Source organism: Calonectris borealis, chromosome W (assembly GCF_964195595.1).
Source record: "Calonectris borealis chromosome W, bCalBor7.hap1.2, whole genome shotgun sequence".
Lineage (NCBI taxonomy): Eukaryota > Metazoa > Chordata > Aves > Procellariiformes > Procellariidae > Calonectris > Calonectris borealis.
This window is the reverse complement of record NC_134351.1, coordinates 27,347,822-27,364,466: the sequence shown is the minus strand read 5'-3', so window position 1 is coordinate 27,364,466 and position 16,645 is coordinate 27,347,822. Positions and strand designations below refer to the sequence as shown.

Here is a 16,645-nt window from a genome sequence, read left to right as displayed (position 1 = left end):
CTGTGCATGTATGCTGCAACACCAGGGTGTGTACCCACGATGTCTCCTCTCTTCAGCAGAGGGATGCTTGCTCTTAATGGCTGAGACACTGGCCTGTGCAGGTGGGGAGCAGGACATATCCTCTTTGAGTTGCTGGACCTCCTGAGACAGTTTCTCCACAGCAGAGACACAGGCCCGTAGGGAGGAAGAGAGACTTTCTTCATATTGCCGGAGTTGGCCAGCCAGTTCATCCACTGTTTGTTCCTCTCCATCTCTCCAGGTCATTATTGCCAATGAGTTTGCATGTGACGCTGGTGCGCTCCGTACAAACTTCCGCCACATGGGTCGGGTGCATTTGACTTCATCTGGGTCTTTGGATAACTGCTCGTTGTTCAGGTCATCATAAATCACTTCCAGCACGGCTAATTCTCTCAGGTACTGGATACCTCTCTCCATGGTGGTCCACTTGCATGGGTGACATGTAACATCTTCCTTGAAGGGATACCTTTCCTTCACACCTGACAGCAGTCGCCTCCAGAGGCTGAGGACTTGTGCCCCTTGTCCAATTGCTTTGTCAATGCCCCCTTCCCTAGAAAGGGATCCCAGCTGCTTGGCTTCCCTACCTTCTAATTCCAGGCTACTGGCCCCGTTATCCCAGCATCAGAGCAGCCAGGTGACAATGTGCTCTCCTGGACGACGGCTGAAGTCTTTTCGCATATCTCGCAGCTCACCCAGGGATAGGGATCGGGTGGTTTCCATCTCATTTACGGGTTCTGCCTCTTCCTCCTCCTGTTCTCGTGAGGGCCCTGGTTCATCTTCATCCCTTACTAGAAGAGCTGATTTTCTTGTGCATTTTCTTTTTTGTATAGGGGCGACTGATACCGGCATGGGTTGGTTCTCTGTCGCAGGGGGCGGAGTAGCTGCCCTGCCTGCCCTGGGGGGCGAGGGAGCCGCTGTGCTTGTCCTGGGGGGTGGAGTAGCCACAGGGCCTGTTGCTTTGTCATCAGCTGCAGAGACCTTTCCTTCCCCTTGGGGGTTCTGAGTGGTGTTGAACAGGGCTCGGTAGGCGTGGGCCAGGCCCCAGCACATTGCAGTGATTTGCGTCTCCCTGGAATGGCCAGGGTGACAGCATACTTCTTCCAAATATTCTACTAATTTTTCAGGGTTCTTCACTTGTTCAGGGGTAAAGTTCCAGAACACTGGGGGTGCCCATCGTCCTAGGCATTTGCCCATGCTATCCCACTCGCCCTGCCACTCATAACTATCCAGCCTTGGGGCAGATCTCTGGATGACATTCTTAAATTGCTTACTAACCTTGGATAAAACCACAACAATATTCCCAAGGAGTACCAATAGATGTATCTTAACTACCCAGGGATGTTCAAGGTACTGGCAAGTTATTTTAACAAAGGAGATGACATCATAGAGAAAGGTAGCGAGGGTGCCATTCTCTATTTCCTCCATAAAAAATCTCTCAGAGGAAAAGGTATAATTGCTAATGGTCTCCATGAGGTGGTACCCGAAATGCAAAAACGGCTTCATTACGAATCCCAAATACCAAATAACCCCCAATGCCAGCGTTTTAGTAACAAATCTCCCAGGCAAAACATCATTAATCACGGCAGAGCACAACAGACTACAAAACCCAACTCCAATTTTTAACAGGTACAGTAAAAACAAGAGCATGGTGCAGAACAAATTAATATGTTGCCAGATTTAAATTCCTTAATATACTCTAAATAATCTGTCGTTATCTCAACCCTTCGTGCCCCACGTTGGGCGCCAAAAAGGACTGTCGTGGTTTAACCCCAGCCAGCAAAAAATAAACTCCACGCAGCCGCTCGATCACCACCCCCCACGGTGGGATGGGGGAGAGAATCGGGAGGGTACAAGTAGGAAAGCTCCCGGGTTGAGATAAAAACAGTTTAATAATTGAAATAAAACTAAGTAGAACAGTGATAATAACAATGAGAACAACAACAATAACAGAATACACAAAGCAGACAATGCAACCGCTCACCGAGCGCGTATCACGAACGGGGGGTGAGCCCCCCCCACACACCTGGTTTTTATACTGAGCATGATGTCACATGGTATAGAATACCCCATTGGCCAGCTGGGTCCACCACCCCGGCTGTGCTCCCCCCTCCCGGTGCAAGGATCACCCAGCAACAGCCAAAGCATCAATGGGCCATCAACGCTCCCTTCACACCGAACCCAAAACACAGCACACCCCCCAAGCTGCTGGGAAGAAAGTTAACCCTGTCCCAGCTGGAATCAGGACACATCAGCAAAGAAATTATTCTGGACAGAATGGAGCCAAAAGAGTCACTACATACAGAGTAAGCTCTTACAAAGATAAAATATGCTTTTCAAAGTAAAAATTAGTATTTTAAAAACTAAGTTCCAGTCCTATAAAAGTTAACTAATGTGAATAACTTAGTGCATGTTAAGCTACTGTCATGCTTAGATGACTGAAGGGTCAGAATCTGAGAGTTATCCAACACTGAAATGATAGTTTCTGTATGTAAAAGCAATACAACCACCAAACAAAATGGAACTGAGAATACACGTAGCTATAGCCAGTATAATCAGTTTGCTTGTATGTTGTACCCCTTTTCTACCAGTCCTTTGCCACATTAGACTGTTGAAATCTTTGAGACTGATGCTATTGTTTCCTACATAGTTCCTCTACACCACCCAGAACAAAACAAACCAATTCAAAGCAACAATACATTAAGGAATATCTCTAGAATTCTGCTTGTCACTGCTAACTGCGGTTTATTCAAGACTATGAAATTAATTGTACCAGAATTTATTTGCTTGGCCATGGAGTAAAGCTGTACAACCTTACTCTTACAGGAAAAAAGTAAAAGGTTAAATTTTCCTTTCCAATTCTCACAATGTGTGCAGCTCACATATGTGAAGAGAAAATATGACTCTAACTCTGCATAGTTAAGCTAATAAGCTTTCTCATAGAGTGAGATAATAGGAACTGTGAGCATACCATACAGCACAATAAGTGCTGGCACATGAACTGTTTCAGCCTTGAGGGACAGTGTTTCACAGTATATCAGTGACAGAAGACCAGCTTGCAGCCAGAATTATGAATGAAAAGTTTAAGCCTTCATGAAAGTATGGACTTAGAATGATTCTTTTGCGGTCACCTCAAAAATTGATGTATTGAATTATTTTGGGGAATACAGCATTTAACACTTTATTTTCTAAGACTGTGTATACACACACAAATTGATTAGTTTAACCTAAGACACAATGATTTAAAAAGGTGTTATATGTGTGAATACATTTACATGAATTTAAGCCAATCAGATAAAACAGTATACATCCAACTTAAAACTACATAGGAGTATCTTATAGGTCTATTTCTAAACTGGGGGAAATAGCAGGAAACAGAAAAATTTGTATCTCTCTCCCTTTCTCAGGCACCAGACTGCAAGGGACTGTTGGTGCATATTAATTTAATGGTAAACGGTGTACTTGGAATTGCCACACATGCTGTCTCTGGAGAGCTATGGTTATTTGTCTTGAAATAGTCTCTCATGTGTTTGTGACTACTATACAATAATACTTCAGCAACAAATGCTATGGTTACATTTATATTAGTAAACAGTCCAAGGACCTTTTTGTACCCCTGATGCAGCTCAGCTTATGTGGCACAGCTCACATTCATGGAGCTAAACTCTTTCCCCTCTTCTCCAAATTCTCCCCTGCTCCAAAAAAGCAATCCAAAACCCAGAATGGCCTCATCAATGGCTTATTAGGAACAGTCCCAGGCCCACGCTAGTTCCCAGCCTGTGCTCAGACATTGGGATGGTGCTAATTGGCCAGGGCCAAAAGGGTTCCAGGGACTGTGCTAGCAATTAGCAGTACGTTCACTTGCGCACATGCTCAAGCCCATCAGTCGCTGTGATCTAGCACAAGATGGTCCTGTCTCTGCAGCTGCCAAAGGCAGCTCCTGAATTTGGCAACCTTCTTTGATGGATTCAGTTAATAAAGTGGCAGCTCCAAACTCCAGCTGCCGTGTACTACCTCTGTCCTTCCCCCTTCACCCAAAGAAGAGGTAGCAGGGAAAGCAGGAGTTCAAAGAACTGAGCCACGTGAAGCACAGGAGGCCTTCAGTGCTGCCCAAACCGCAGTTTCCATCTCCTGAAAGCTGGATCTACCCTAAAGGTCTTTGGCTGAGCTATGATGATCTGACAGCTGATGGAAAGTAGACGGACTCAAACAACTTGCCTCAGTTTACAGTTGGGCCCTCAAGGGCAACTAGCTTCACCAAACCGCTCTTCCCCAGCTGATGCCTTTGAAGAGCTATAAAATATTCCTCTGCTTCCATCCTTTATTGGATGCAGGGGGGAATGTTGCTACCGAGGACGAGGATAAGGCTGAGGTACTTAATGCCTTCTTTGCCTCAGTCTTTAATAGTCAGAGCAGTTATCCTCAGGGTACTCAGCCCCCTGAGCTGGAAGACAGGGACAGCGAGCAGGATAAACCCCCCATAATCCAAGAGGGAGCAGTTAACGACCTGCTATGCCACCTGGACGCTCACAAGTCTATGGGGCCAGATGGGATCTACCCAAGGGTACTGAGGGAGCTGGCGGGGGAGTTTGCCAAGCCACTCTCCATCATTTACCAGCAGTCCTGGTTAACAGGGGAGGTCCCGGACGACTGGAGGCTTGCCAATGTGACGCCCATCTACAAGAAGGGCCGGAAGGAGGATCCGGGGAACTGCAGGCCAGTCAGCCTGACCTCGGTGCCGGGGAAGATTATGGAGCGGTTCGTTTTGAGGGCGCTCACAAGCCATGTCCGGGACAACCAGGGGATCAGGCCCAGCCAGCACGGGTTCATGGAAGGCAGGTCCTGCTTGACCAACCTGATCTCCTTCTATGAGCAGGTGACCCGCCTAGTGGATGAGGGAAAGGCAGTGGATGTGGTCTACCTGGACTTCAGTAAAGCCTTTGACACTGTCTCCCACAGCATTCTCCCAGAGAAGCTGGCGACTCACGGCTTAGACAGGTGTACTCTTCGCTGGGTAAAAAACTGGCTGGACGGCCGAGCCCAGAGAGTTGTGGTCAACGGAGTTAAATCCAGTTGGCGGCCGGTCACGAGTGGTGTTCCCCAGGGCTCAGTACTGGGGCCGGTCCTATTCAATATCTTTATGAACGATCTGGACGAGGGGATCGAGTGCTCCCTCAGTAAGTTTGCAGATGACACCAAGTTGGGCGGGAGTGTTGATCTGCTCGAGGGTAGGAAGGCTCTGCAGAGGGACCTGGACAGGCTGGATCGATGGGCTGAGGCCAACTGTATGAGGTTCAACAAGGCCAAGTGCCGGGTCCTGCACTTCGGCCACAACAACCCCATGCAACGCTACAGGCTTGGGGAAGAGTGGCTGGAAAGCTGCCAGGAGGAAAAGGACCTGGGGGTGCTGGTTGACAGCCGGCTGAACATGAGCTGGCAGTGTGCCCAGGTGGCCAAGAAGGCCAACGGCATCCTGGCCTGTATCAGAAATAGTGTGGCCAGCAGGAGTAGGGAGGTGATCGTGCCCCTGTACTCGGCACTGGTGAGGCCGCACCTCGAATACTGTGTTCAATTTTGGGCCCCTCACTACAAGAAGGACATGGAGGTGCTGGAGCGTGTCCAGAGAAGGGCAACGAAGCTGGTGAAGGGCCTGGAACACAAGTCTTATGAGGAGCGGCTGAGGGAACTGGAACTGTTTACCTGGGGAAGAGGAGGCTGAGGGGAGACCTCATCGCGCTCTACAACTACCTGAAAGGAGGTTGTAGCGAGGTAGGTGTTGGTCTCTTCTCCCAAGTAACTAGCGATAGGACGAGAGGAAATGGCCTCAAGTTGCACCAAGGGAGGTTTAGATTGGACATTAGGAGAAATTTCTTTACTGAAAGAGTGGTCAGGCCTTGGACCAGGCTGCCCAGGGAAGTGGTTGAGTCACCATCCCTGGAAGTATTTAAAAGACGTGTAGATGAGGCGCTTAGGGACATGGTTTAGTGGGCATGGTAGTGCTGGGTTGACGGTTGGACTCGATGATCTTAGAGGTCTTTTCCAACCTTAATGATTCTATGATTCTTTGAAAAATACAGAAGATTTCTCCTAGCTGAAGCACCACAAAAGGTACAAGTGTAGATTAACTGAAGTAAATCTGAGTTGGTGTGAACACCTCCTCTAACCTATCACCATTCACGCACTGAAAAATGATTTTGCAAGAGAGAGAGAAAAATTCTTGAATTTCCTGAGATGCAGATATTCTTACTACGTCTATCTGCATGTGACCGAAGGTTTGGTGTGAGAGATAACATGCATTATTAGGTTGATAACTGATACAGTTGAAAAAAAATCACAAAAAACTTTGGGGAACAGAGTTTTTCAAGTCTTTCTCTCAAAACCCTTGAAGAAAAAATGGTAAGCTCAGAAGTTTGGGGTATTTTCCCACCTACATTTAACAAAGGATATCACCTCTCTATATAAACCATGTTCAATTCATCATTGCGACAAGATTACTCCTGCTATCTGTCTTACTACATCTGACTTTGACCATATTCACTAATGATTGAAAAATTAATTTTAAATACTCCTGTCTGTCAAAGCACCCAATTTGTAAACCACTGTCCTTACTGTGCCTTTGTATTATGCTGCCCAGTACGATTTTTCACTTTTCTTCTTTTTCTACAGTTTTGCTGCTGTTTTGAAAGGGAAAAATGGTATACATTTTCATTTCCCCATAGTTCTGAAATATTTGATGGGAAGAAAGCATAGAAAATTACATATTCGAGAGTGGAAAGTTCTAACAGGATGATTTACAATAGAAAGTGTTTTGCAACCTTTGCTTAATGCAAAGACTGAAATAATGGCTCTAGGTCTGACGTTTAATTAGGATTATATAATACAAGGCTTGTTTGTTCTCATCAGAAATTAATGCTCTATTGATTTGATAACTGCAGAAAACATTCCTTGAAAGTTCGTTTAGCTTTTCATTAGAACTGTTCCTCCTCCGTCTTCCTTTATTTGGGGCAGGAAAATGATGAATTTACTTGCTTGTGCAGAATTTTTGTATCTGACCCTGTCAAACTGTGTTGTCAAAATAGAGAACAAGGTCACCTTCTCCTGGAGCAACGTAGAAACAGTTAGTCAAAACCAACATCTCCTCCTGTAGGAATTTCACCACTTTTTTGTTTAACAAACTTCTAAATTTTTTTTCACTTTTTCAGTAAAATTTAAGCTGAAACTTTAGCTAAGCTTTTTTCAAAATGTCAACAGATTTTTAATATAAAAATTATTAGAATAATTTTAAGAATACTGCCTTTTTTTCCCTAGAACCAAAAACTTTTCAGTCCTTCACAATATTACAGATCCCACTATAACACTGTGCTTTTGCACCATGCATTTCCAGAAACTTTATGTCATTTGAGGTTTTGGCACTGAACATGATCATATTTGACTCTTCTTTTATAGCAATCTGTCTTCTTTAACCATGAACACAGCACCATATTGCTTTCAGGGCGTAAGTACTGTTATTTACTTCCCTTTTACGGTTAATGTATTAAAAATATGACTCCACTTTAAGAGTACGGGGGTCTTGTCAGTCACCTTTGTTTGAATATAGGAAATAAGGCTAGAATTGGTTTAAAATCAAAACAGAGCTCCTAAAAGTACCACAGTATGTCAGACACTTGCTTATCTTAGTGAACCAAGAACGTGAATCCATTTTAGATAATGAAACTAAGGAATATGTTCAAAAACAGCTGCAAGAAGACATATCAAAACTTTGATTTCTTTGAATGGAGTGCGCCGTTTTGTCTGCGAAACATAATAGGAAAGAACGGGGCCAAAAATATCCGTCCCACAGCTTTTGTGCCCAACCAGGAGGGGCTCCAGGCGTTTGGGGCACCAGGGCTCGGAGGCCGCCACGCCCTCCCCGCCTTGCTGGCCCCTGCCGGTGACACACACGCGGGGTGCCGGGGGCGCGTCCGGCCAGCCACCCTGCCAGGAGGGCGGCGAGGCTGCTGGGCCCGGAGGCCTGCGCCATCCCTCCCAGGGGCTCAGCCCCTGCCATCGAGGAGATGGCATCATGCCCGATGCTGCCAGAAAACGTTTCTGGGCCGAATACATAGCCGGGGTGGGCACCAGGGGAAAGGGGCGCCTCCGCCCCGAATGTGTGCATGGCTCCTCTGAGGGTCTCAGGGCATCAAGCCCGACCTTCTTCAGTGCTGGCGATGGGGGACCAGCAAGTCCACCACCCTTTCCCTTCTCCCCTTCCCCAGCCCTCTCTCCATCGCACCCTATCTCCCTCCCTGCTCGCCCCTCCTGCTCCCCCTCGCTCCCTCTTTCCGCCCTCACCTTCGCGTTTCCTGTCTGGGCAGAGGAGGTTTGGCCCTGCGACGCCGCCGTCTCCCAGCGGCTGCGGCAAAGTGTCATGGCTGCGGCTCTCTCAATGTCAGCGACTCTGAGGCACCTTGTCGTGGGGAGTGGGGTTGCCGCGGCCCGCCTGTCGCCAGCCAGGTAACGGGCACCGCGGGCGCTCCGCCGGCCCGCTGGCCGGCACCGCCGCAGCGAGGGGCCCGCCGCGCTCCCGAGGAGCCTGACACGGGCCTAGGGCTTCGCCGCGGCCGCCTCGGGCGCTGGGCCGGGGAGGCCGCGCAGGGCCCCTCCGCGAGCGGGGGGCGGCCGGGCTGCCAGCGGGCGCCTGGCCGAGGCCTTCCTCCGGGGCTGTCCGTGTCTGTCCTTGCCTGTCCTTGCTGTCTTCCTCGCTGTGACCGCCCGCCCGGAGTCCTTGCGGCGCCCGGAGGCCGGGAGCTGGTCGAAACGGCAGGGGAGCCCCGGCGTGATGGGCAGCGTTTGCTCCGTGGCCAGGGAGTCGGAGAAGGCGATGGCTCCTTCCAACGCCACCACGGTCTTCCCAGAGATTTACTCTCCCTTGCCTTCTGTACCCTGTAGCTTTTCCTCTCCTTCCCCTCCCCAAGTTCTGTTACATTTTTTCAGAGGATACATAGCTGCTCTTTCTGCTCTTTACTCCTGGAAATAATGCTGGAAATTACTTTATAATTTTTGGTGGTGCTTTGTTGTTTGTTTCTTCAGTGCAGAGACCTGTGTTGAAAGTCCAATACATGACCCAACCTGTAATTGAAGATGTGTGCATGCGTTCTCTTCTGTGCATGTCGCAGGACTTACGTTTTTGTAAGACTTCCTTCTAGTCAGGAGGAAAAAATATAGTTCAATGGCGTTTACTATGATTTGGAGGGTTTGCTTTTCTGTGCTACTTAAATCTTTAAATATAAACATGCGTAAAAGATAATTTCAGTAATTTTTTTTAATCTGTGGGGGTTTTATACATATCTATATAAAAAAATACACACAGAAAGCTATACATACACACATATACAAAGAAAGAAGGACTATGGTTGTACTATTTTTTCCCCACTTTTTATGCTCTGTCCCATTGGTTACTGCTGATTCCTCCCTCTTAAAATGGCACCTGTTTTACAGTGCTGAAAATTAATCTTCAGTCTCATAAAAATGCTTTGGAATCTGTGAATATGAAGTTAGGAATTCCTCTGTGCTAATGCAGAAACTTACTGTTCATGTTTGCTTGTTTCTGCCCTTCTTTTAGTCCTCTGGTGTTGACACAACTGTTGCCTGTGCCATGTGGTGAATTGGATCAGTCAACTGATTAAGGTTAAAAATAATTTTGTTTGTTTGTTTTAAAGTCTTACCACACTACCTTTTAAGCAGTTATTCCAGAACAAATAGTAGGATGTAGCAGGGGTGGGAATGAACAGCATGGAGATGTGAGGTAGAGACTCTTAAGTTGGAAATTTCTTATTTTAAATAGCGCCCCAGATTCCTTCCCTGCCACAGAGGGAGACTGAAGTATTAGTGTCCCTTAATATTTTCAATAAGAGGGAAGTTGGAGATATTTGCCTGAGGGGGACTGGAACTTACGTTTCACATTCTTTAGGAGAATGATCTGATCATAAATCTGCAGGTTTCTTGGAGAAGAGGCAGGGAGGAGCACTATGAGTCTCTCTTATTTAAAGTTTTACACCTTTGCAATCATTGCATATTGGAAGAGTGAGAATAAAATTTTCCTTGGAACGAGGAAAAGATGTTTCAGAATAAGATAGTAGTTTTGGCAGTGTGAAGGAATAGTTAAGGATGTCATTCATTGCATAATTTTTGTAAAATAATTATTTTCTTGATGAAGTAGGCACTGAAACTTATATCTCATTCTTCTTTTCAGTTACTGTTTTATACTAAAAATATTGTTAAGCAGCCTCTGCAATCTCCCTACTTGGAAGGGAGAATCAAGATACATAATTTCAGAAAAGGATTCATGGCTCTAAATTTTAAATTCAGGATGTCTTCCTGCAGCTCATAGTGAGGTTATAAAATTAGATAGAGGTGCAAGAGAGAAAGTATATCTCTTGCTTCCAATATCATAAATTTCAGTAGACAGGTAGATGCCTCAAAGCTTAGCAGTATCTAAGTCCCATTTCTAGCTTCAGTATCTAACATCTCATTTTGTAAAAAGGGGATAAAGGAACTTCCCTACCTCACAGAATTGTGAATGGTCTTATAATACAAACCACTTAGGCTTGTTTTCCAGTTATAATGATCAGCAACTATCCAAAAGCCTACTTCTTTAAGAAGCCAATGGTTTGCAGCATATCTTGCAACTGGATATATAGATCCTGTGATGCTGGCTTCCTTTCAGGAAAGCATTTTGACAGATACAGTTTGGTGCAAGTAACTTCTTTGTTACAACAAATTCAGAGCATTTTTAAAGTCTTTGTCTATCTAATTTATTATTGGAGTAATCCATGTATTTGTCAATCTGTAGAAAGAATGTACTGTACCTGTATGCTAGATATGAGTTTTAAAGTAAATATAGGTGTTAGAATTACTAACAATAAAAGATAACGCTGTTCTTAGGAGATAACTGAAGAAGATGCTGGAATTGTCAACTGTGAGGGCATTTGAATGATTCTTCTGTCACTTCAGCACTATGCTTTTGTTTACTCAGATTAAGAGTAAGGTTTGGTCTAGTTTGGTACAACTTGTTAAATTATGGTTTCATGTTGTTTGCCTAAATTATGAGAGTAATATAGCTTATTGTTTGACCACTGTAGGATTAAAGTTAAAACCTTCAAGCAATAGTTTTATTTGTAGTGTTTTTTTTGCATGTGAAACTTCTGATAGTTCTCCAGTTTTCAGAACTTCAATTACAGAATAATATAGCTGCCCTCTGATTTTGAGAAGAGTTCCCAAGATCGCTTTCCAATAGTCACAAGAGAGACTCTATACTGATTTCCATGAGTTATACTTGATTCTTACAAATATTATGACTTCCTCTAATGCAAAGATTAAATTTATCAGTGCACGTTTAAGCACTTCAGAAATACGCATGCCCAAGTTGCTTGATGATTCTGAACTGGTGACTGGTAACACAACAAGGAAATAAGTGTTCAGCCCTAAGTTAAAAGAACATGCAGAAATGTTTCTGATATCTTCAGGAAGTTCTGCGTGCCTAGTTTAAATCACTGAAGCAGCGGTTACTGAGTCCATCGTTCTTCTGTCTAGTGGTGAGCCTAATAAGCCATCAGCAGATGGCTTGAGCTGATACAGAAAGTAGAAGTGCCTCTTTTGCTTAGATAGCAGTTTTGAAGCTTTCATGCTGTAAGATATGTCAAGGTTTCAGGAGCTTGAAATTATGTTGAACGTGCTCTTTTGAGTTTGATCTTTCAGGAAGAAAGATGCACCTTGTTTGTCTGTCTTACCTAATTAATTCAAATTTTACCTCTTAGTTATCTTCAGCCAAACTTTGATTAAAGGGTGTAATTTAAATAATACAGTTACATTTCTTCAAGTTTCATGTGAATAGGAGGAAAGCAGAGGAGGGACTCTTAAATGTCTTAATCTTGGGAAAGATTGCAGTGTCTCCTTGCATTAGAAAATATGTGTAGGCGGAGCTGGGAAAAGAGAACTTCAAACAAATTTCTACTGAACTGGGAATCAGCTATTTGTTCCAAAACCACTTACTAGTTCAGAGCGTCCCTTTATTTCACAAGGTATTGCAGTCAGGATACAAAGATACTAATTTCTGTTGCAGAAGCAGAGTATTTTGCGTGTGCAGGTGTAATACCTGGCCACGCAGTCCCTACATTTCACGATAATGGATTGTTCTTGTCACTTTTCAGTGATAGATGATGGTTCTTCAAAATGTATTACCTGCTTCTTGTAATTCTTTTGTAAAGACTCTGAGCATAATAGCAAATGTTTTGCTAGTTCATTATAAATGGATACCTGAGGTTATGAAAACAAAGAATTATGGACATTTGTGTAGTAGAAAGCCTGTTATTCAATTCATGCTGTATGTTCAAGAGAATGAGGAAACATAAGCAAGCTTTCCCCCGCAGAAAAAGAAGGGAAGCCATTTCTGTGGGAAAATAAAGGACTTCTAAAATACAGAAGAAACCTGTTTAAATTGTTATCTTGTTCTTTCATCAATAATAGAGAAAATGTTTATTAAAATTTCAAAAAAAGTTTATTTTTCCTCAAAATAACTAGCTTACTCTTTTGTGCTACTGTTGTAGATCAGAGAGCTACACAAAGATGCACAAAGCTCTGGCTATGTCTGGTTAATAGAAGCACTATTTAGCCAGTGTTAGTGCTAGCCAGTATGACATTTTTGTCAAGTTTGGTATAAGTAGCATGTTGCAGCAGTCATATTATTTATTATTTCATCCAGCTGTAGTGCATGTCTGCTACTTACTCTCATACGCTGTGCAAGATAATGTACGTGTGGTGTTATCAGAAGCTTTCGTTTTCTTTAATAAAAAAAGTAGTTAACTTCATTTAACTTAATCAAAATTAATTCCAATGGCTAACTGCATCTGCAGATGCTACCTGGAATAAAACCTCAAGATAAGACCAGGGGAAAAAGTTCTTTGACGTCTTTCTGTCTTGCCCTTGCTGTATGAGTGGTGTTTATACATAGTTTCATTTTGGTTATTCATAGGGGAAAAAGACCTTTTAAAATATATATTTAACTTTAATTTTACAGTTTTATCTTGAATATCTATTTTGTTTTTAACGCATATCAGAGAAAGTACAGTGAATCAGACTTTATTGCAACACAATAGTACAACTGTAAACTGAAATGCAAAATAAAGCTCCAGGGAGTTTCTTGTACATAAGATTGTGGTGACATGAAGGTTTGGAGCACACTCAAGGTGAAAGATGTAGAGAGACAAATGGACATAGCAAGTAGAGAAAAAGATGAAAAACAGCGCAGTTTGTACACTTAATGAGGATAAGATTAAAAACAAGACTTCAGGCAGCAGTGAGTGTTCATCTGATCTTGCAGATAGCCTGAAGCAGTAGTTTGGGAGAAGTAGATGTTCCATATATCCAAGTGTATAATTAATTTAAAACCCATTCCCTTTGACTCTGTCCACACTGTTCAAATAATGATTGTGTGGATAAGAGAGGGTCTAGCAGCCAAATCTTGCATATTCACTATGACTGAAAGCATCATCGGTGGTTATTTTTTTTTTTCACATGTCTTTTGATGATGATCTGGAGTCTGGCTCTCGTGACGAAGGCCCTCTTGCCCCATCAGTTTCACATGCTTTGAGGGAGAGAGGAGGAGATTTCTGACAAGTAGGATGACTTGAGTCCTTTTGTAGTACTTTATGTAGGATCTCAAAGTTGCTAATCCATCACTACTTGCTTCTGTCCTGTAAGAGCTGATGGGCCAACAACATACTGTCTTATTCATGACTGGTGTGTTGTTTGTGGATATACACCTTTATTACTAGGTCAGAGTGGCTCCAGTGAACCAGAATGGTGTTTTTGATTTCCTGCTTTTGGCTTCCCTGTTTGGCATTATGGGAAGTAGGGTGTAGGAGTGCTCCCTGTTTCCTTTAAAATGGAAAGAGGAAGCTTTGGAAAGGCCCCATGGAAGAAAGAAAATGTTGGATGCAATGAAGCATTAGGATGTTGCTATCAAAGTGAAGAATTCTGTCACAGATTAGAAAAATGAAAAAGTAAAAACTACCATGTATCATGTAGTTTAGCCTTCTAATGCACAACTTGTCTCCTAGTGAGCTAAGATCAAGATCATTCTTGTTCTTAAATTTGTATGGGATTCCCATAATGTTTCTTAAAGTTCAGGTAGTTTCAGTATTGGTCCATGTGAGGAAGAGGATGGGTAGAAAGATGTGAAAGTAAGAGGGGAAAAGAGGTTGGGAGAGTCAAAGTTTGAGAATGGGGGCAAGGGAGGGATGTGTTGTTCTGGAAATGGCTGTTTTTCTAATGTGGTTGCAGAAAAGTAAATAGAGCAGGAGGTGATGACAGCAAAATGTTCCTGATGAGGCTTCTTAAATTGCTGCTCATTATTGGGCATATAACTTGGAGTGACTTATTTTAATTACATTTGGTTCCTTCACTTTTGGAATTAGAAACTCAAAGGGGGAGGAATGACAGCCTTTTTAGCAAGAGAAGGTTTAATAGAGAAAAGAGGAAAGACATTTAAGGTATGTTTATATTGAAAGATAACTAGTAAATAAGCAGTGTGCTTGCTTCTGCACTAGAACAGCTGAAAGCTTTTCTTACCACCTCTGTGGCAACTAGTCATTGTGGGCTCAAAACTGCAGGTTACTTAACTAAAGTCTGGCGTATCTTTTAAAAAAAGCATTATTACATGCTAGAATAACTTTTTTCCCCTAAATTGACTGATCTGAGAACCTAATAATCTTCTCTCTACTTTGAAGATTTGAAGAGGAGTGGAGATATTAAAAAAACCAACCAACCAACCAACCAAAAACCCTGGGAGGGTAGAGGTGAGGTTTGTTGGCACTAGTATCCTAAAACAGAAGGACATAATATTTTTCTTCAGGGACTAAATGGTTTAAAATAGGTTCTGACACTGCATTTGAAAATTACACTTATTTTGTTTTCAAAACAAACCAAAATAAAACCCCAAAGGACTTTCATGTTGGTATTTCCTAATACCAAATATTTGGTATCTCTAAGTTTGAGAGAAATGTATTTGTCAAATTAAGAAACTGATAGAAAGATTATGAAATGCCATATGGATACATGGAGAAGGGAATTTGAATGCCAGCTGTCAATAGATACAATTTCAAACCTATGTTAACAAAATAATAAAATTTGCTTTAGTGGTGGTGGTTTAATATATACCGTTTAGCATGTTTAACTTATACTGGAAAAATACTACTTTTTGGGTTACAAAAATTACCTTGATGTTGCCTTAATGTAGGTTTGAGCATTATGATTCAATTAACCGTGTTATTCCACTATACATCTCAGCTTGATGCAATATTTATATATGATTAGAAAAGCCCAGAAGACAGTTGGGTTGGGTTGTATTTCTGACTGATAGGAACTGTCACATTCAAAGCTGTTTTTCACAAAAACAGGCAGTATCAAAATGCACAAGTGAGATTCAGAAGTTAAATTCCAAAACCCAAAGTAACTTGAGAATTTAATTGATACCATCTACCTCAATAACATGCTGCTTTGGCCTTTCACTCACAACTAGACACGAGCAAAATCAGTATCTGGTGTTTCTTTTTTTGGGAGGAAATAAATGCAGATCAAATCAGCAGTAGGAATTATTAGACCAGTGTATAGCTCTCAGTGTATTAGACCAATGTAATAGGTCTCCCCTGTGGCACTGTGGGAAATCTTGCCTGTTAAGCACATGTTGATGAATGGAGAGGATGGAAACACTAATTACATTAATATGGTTGGTATTTTTAACTTTTAGCTACATTCTCAATTTTGAATGTTGCTTTTGCTGACATCTTTGTATAACTTATTCTGTGGACAAATCATCTACTTAATATGATAATAATTTATAATCATCCTCAACCTTGTGACTGTTTCTGTAAATTTTTTAATTTTTTTTTTTTTTTAAGGATTCTGTGAACTTTAAGCATGCTTGAAAACAGTGTTAGGCATAAGGTAAATTTCTGGAGATACAAAGGCAATGTCACTACTCAGTTCTGTCTGGGAGTAGCACACAGTCTTGTTCATAGTTATTATGTTTTATGTAATTCTTTGTGATGCAGGAAAATATCTGTTCTTAAACTTGTGCATTTTTGGTTCTTTAAAAATGAACCATGTCTGTTTCTCCCTTTTTTTTTAAATTTTTTTTTTTATTAATTGTTGTTACCATAGGGCCTGAAATTAAACTTTTAGTATTCTGAGAAAAACAAGAAATTAAAGATATCCCGCTCCCCCAGAATCTATTGATTTTTCTGCTGTTGACCAAATTGTTTGTTGTAGATTAAATTGTCTGTTGTAAGAGATTGAAATGCTGAGAGGCTTATATAGTTAGCAGGGAAGCTTGAACCTACTCACAAATAGTTTAAAAAAACTCCAAGTTTTAAAAAAAATCTTCTTTTATACTAACAGTTTCAGTAAATTTGTATAATCCTTAAGAGCTTATTGTTTTATACGTTTTATTTATGTACATGTTTTCATTCTCATGACAATGCAGTGGATTTTGATATGCTTTTTAATTTTTTTTGTAAGAATTTGATTCTGAGTGTGTTACAAAGTATACCTCCAAACTGTCTTAAGATCACATCCTTTACTGTTTCTAATGATA

The 16,645-nt window shown here is 42.3% G+C and overlaps 1 long non-coding RNA gene across 1 annotated transcript in view; it reads left to right on the top strand.

Moving 5' to 3' along the window:
* The first annotated feature begins 8,425 nt into the window (after positions 1-8,425).
* The window catches only part of LOC142074721 (uncharacterized), a 47,283-nt gene continuing 39,063 nt past the window's right edge, over positions 8,426-16,645 (top strand). Inside the window, exon 1 of the long non-coding RNA XR_012670679.1 lies at positions 8,426-8,508. This is a non-coding gene — a long non-coding RNA (uncharacterized LOC142074721). The remainder of the gene's footprint in view (positions 8,509-16,645) is intronic.